At 36.3% G+C, this 4,497-nt stretch overlaps 1 long non-coding RNA gene across 1 annotated transcript; it reads right to left on the reverse strand.

The window, feature by feature from the left end:
* Positions 1-3,120: 3,120 nt before the first annotated feature.
* LOC107063306 (uncharacterized) lies at positions 3,121-4,239 on the reverse strand. The gene is made up of 3 exons (XR_001475193.1): positions 4,182-4,239; positions 3,734-3,841; positions 3,121-3,198 (listed from the first exon to the last, which is right to left on the reverse strand). It is a non-coding gene; the product is annotated as an uncharacterized lncRNA (long non-coding RNA).
* Positions 4,240-4,497: the final 258 nt, after the last annotated feature.

The following is a 4,497-nucleotide window of genomic DNA, read 5'->3' on the forward strand; positions in this document are numbered from 1 at the left end:
AGTTAGCTATGGTGAGCCTCCTTATTTTAATGAGGATTTCATTTACTTTTCAGTTTAGTCAGTATGTCGTGGGTCTTGTCCCGACTTCCATCTTTATCAGTTAGAGGCTTCATAGATAGTCAGTATAGTTGAGAAGTCTGTATTATTCATTTATTTTATTAAATAATTTAAAGATATAAGTTGCCTACTTTATGGCGAGTTGAATATATTATTTTTATTTTAAGTTGTTCATTTGAGTTAAAGTTTTGAAAAGTTGAGTTTATTGAATTTTATTCAGTTTTTAGATTTTGCATGCTTAAGTTAGTCTTCCGCTTGTAGTTAGTCAGGATGAGGGTTCTCTCGGGGACCAGCAATGGTTCTTGAGTGCCGGCCATGTCCAGGGTGTAGACTCGGGTCGTGACACATATTATATGCACTATTGCAGAAACTAAAACATATGCTTAATAAAGCATTCAATGAACTCCATGAGACTACATTATTAATGTCTGAATAAAGTATCTACTACTTTAGAATGAATATATAAGTCTACCGGGACATGGCCACCAGCTACCTCAAAACAAAGACAAGTTAAGGAAAAAAGTTAACACTCTAAAACAACGGAATCTCCAAATGAGAAGGGCTCACCAAAAGCTAACTGAGAGTGTCGCAACCTCACTAGCCATGAATTTGAGCGTGAATATCATAATCTTCATAATAAAAGTGTGCAACGCAGAGAAATACATGTGTCAATACGTGGAATATACTGAGTAAGGAAAGACACTAGCTAAATCATTTAAAGAATGATGAACAAGACAGTAAAATAATATTTACAAGATTATATGTATAGTAAAAGTGCTGAAGAGAAAACAGTTGGAGTCCATGATCAAGTGTCATAAAAATCTCTTTTCAAAACTACATATACATATAGTTGATTCTATTTTATGATAAGTTGGAATCCATGATTCTATTTTATGCAGGACTACTAAAATGAATCAACTATATGTATATGTACTTTTGAAAAGAGATTTTTATGACACTTGATCATTGACTCCAACTGTTTTCTCTTCAACACTTTTACTATACATATGATCTTGGAAATATTGTTTTACTGTCTTGTTCATGATTCTTTAAATGATTTAACTAGTGTCCTCCCTTACTTACATAGTACATTCCACTTACTGACACATTCCATCCTTTTATGATGTAGATTCTGATATTCACACTCAAATTCGTGGTTAGTGAGGTTGCAGCACTCTCAGTTAGCTTTTGGTGAGCCCTTCTCATTTGGGGACTCCGTTGTTTTAGACTGTTAACTTTTTTCCTCATGTTGTCTTTGTTTTGAGGTAGTTGATGGTCATGTCCTGACAAACTTATATTTTAATTCTAAAGTAATAGAGACTTTATACAGATTAGTAATGTAGTATCACAAAGTTTATTGAATTTTGTGTTAAGCATATGTTTAAGTTTTGCAATAGTTTATATGATATGTCTAATATGTTAAGTCAAGGGTTATCCCTGGATCATTCATGGTCCGAGGTGCCGTGTCTCGGCTGAGGTATAGACTCAAGACGTAACAAACTTGGTATCAGTGCCACTGATGTGTCAGCATTGTTGATATAGGTCAAAGTTCAATTAAGTTTAGGCAAATCCTGGTAAGGCAAGGCAAACCTCAGTGCTGAGTCTAGGCAAATTCTATACGGTGGGGCAAACCTCAGTGAGGATTTTAAGTCCATAGAGGCGGTGTATGTGACACCTCAACTTAAGATTATAAGTCACACATCGGCAAAACATATGAGAGACTTTGGGTATATGAGTAAGCAAGCCTTACCAACTGGTGACGTGTTTTAAAACTGTGCGGGCCTATACCCAAAGTGGGCAATATCACTAATCAGTTGGGCTGTTACAAATTGTAGTAAAGCCACTCATGTGTTAGCCTTGTCTATGTGGGCTAGATTTCAACTGAGTTTAGGCAAATCACTATAAGGTGGGGCAAACCTTAGTGCTTAGTCTAGGTGAATCCCATGTGGTGGGGAAAACCTCATTGATGACGCTGAGTCCATAGATGGGATGTATGTGACATCTCAATTTAAGATTATAAGTCTAACATCGGCAAACCATAGGAGAGATGTTTGATAGATAAGTAAGCATTCCTTACCAATTAGTGACACATTTTAAATTAGTGCAGGACTATGCCCAAAGCGGACAATATCACTAGTTGGCTAGGCCGTTACAATGGGTTTTCAAGATGAGAGGAGCAACCAAAGAAGCTTGTGTTTTCTACAACTGGATTTAAGAGTTCAATAGGGGTCCTTTGGTGGTGGCTCATCCCTTATTTCAGGTCGGGTGGGTAAGGGAGTTTTATGCCATCCTCCCTACTGTTCTATGGGATTCCCCCAACCCCACCATCCGCATTCGAGAAGTGAACTTCCCCCTAGATGCCAGGTCTATAAATGAAGCACTGGGGTGCCAAAGGTATCTAATCCGGCCTATAATGCCAATCTAAGAAAGATGCATATGACATGGTTGCAGAATACGCTGGTGGAAGAGAGTGGGAGATCATTTGGCCTACTATAAAGGGCTTTACCATCCACTACTATTCTCCCAATGATCGGAGGTGGCAATCACTGGTTCACTGCAGGATATTATCAATTACACTTGAAACCACAAGTAAAGTAAGCAGATTCATTGTATGAGATTATCAACATAATGTCATTTCACATTATTTCTTATGTTTTCCCTGACATGCATTGCACAAGTGATAATATAAAGTAGTAGACATGCATACATACATAACTTGGAAAACACACAGCTATCACCTATTGAAAGGTAACCTTCTAGACAGTCCATCATCCTAGATTCTTCGCCCACTACTTCCCTTCCCAAGACAACACACAACCATATCATAGAAAAACCTCAAATTACTAACTGCCATTATTAGCCTAACCACCTTAGGCACAAGCCTAACCGTCCAACTCAGAGCACGAAGGCTTGCGCATGCAAACTCTAAACATACACAAGATATGAGTAAGTAAAGATGGGTTTAACTTCTCAGTTTAAAAAAACTTACCTTACTTAGGCACCAAACATCTATTGATGAACCTTTACTATGAGCTTTCGACTCTATGAGAGAAAACTGTGACGAACAAGGATTTGAATTCCTTGGGTTTTCACCTATCTTGATGTAATCTCTCCTCTCCATTGCTCTCATGCCCTGGGTACCTACATAAGGGTTTTTAGAGCAGTCTTCATCTATTTCGTTCTTTCAAAATTGAGAGGAAAATAATATAAATTATATTAACAAGGGTCTGATTTCACGTAGTCCACCATAATGGTCATGAAGGTCCTATAGCGGTGCAGCCATAGCGGAAGGCTTACCGCTATGGTAGGCTGACGTTAGCCTGATCAATATAAAATAAGTCAATTTTGTTATGAGCTCAAAATTTTAAATTTGGCACCGTAATTCCAAAATTTTAGGATTTCGCATGAGATTCCTTTGGATAATCACAAATTGGGTCATAAAGTCCCAACAACAACCAAGAAGATAATAAATTCCGAAAAATCTAACACTTCATACATAAGAATCAAACAGACAAACTCTACGAGTTCTAATTAGATTTTCATAGTTCAGAAGAACCAAATAACAGTTAGATATACAAGTATCGATAAGAAGTATGCAGGAGTTCACAATTGATACATTATAGTAGCAAACTTTTAAATTTTGAAGCTATTTTTGTTGGTTAACAGTATCACGTACCTGGTGAGAGCATAGATGTTTCAAAAATAGTATGAAATCAGGATTTAAAGGTTGTTAGTAGTGTATTTGACTTTTGATCCCATTGCTTTCTCCACAAATGCAATCTCTCTAAAAGGTTTGTGCAGTCCCATAAATCATATAAGCAAAATTGAGTTAATTTTTCAACTAAAAGGTCAAATATTTGAATGGAGATTATGGAATTCAACCCATTAAATATTATACTAGAGAAAATGATTTATAATTAACATAAAATGCTTAGAAGAATAACATAATAACATGATAAGATTGAGTTTTCTTTTGACTACTAGTCTATGAGTAAGATGCAAGGATTTGTAATATCATTGAATAGTGTGCAGTTTATACAAGATAACACAGCTTAGAATATATTCATTTCTATAAATATATAACTTGGAGTTAATAGAAGTTTGGATGAAGAAAGGAAACCTACCTCATTAGTAGCTTTTCTTTCTAGCATCTCACAACTTTTCAAATTGATTCAAGAAAATACCGACACAATGTCGCAATCGACGTGATCTGGAAGTTTATATGAAGTGGAGCTTCATTAAAGGGATCTTATGTCGATATGAGATGGGGGGAAGCTGATATTTCACAATTTTGGTGGGCGACCGATCAAATTCAAGCCACGGCGGCGAAGTTGATATGAAAACTCTGAGAAACTGATATCTTTTCCTTTCCACTTTGACTGCCTTTTTAGGTTTCGCTATCTTTTTAGCTACTTTTGTATCGTTTTTCTTTAGCCCTAT

This window comes from Solanum tuberosum, unplaced genomic scaffold (assembly GCF_000226075.1).
Source record: "Solanum tuberosum cultivar DM 1-3 516 R44 unplaced genomic scaffold, SolTub_3.0 scf00332, whole genome shotgun sequence".
Classification (NCBI taxonomy): Eukaryota; Viridiplantae; Streptophyta; class Magnoliopsida; order Solanales; family Solanaceae; genus Solanum; species Solanum tuberosum.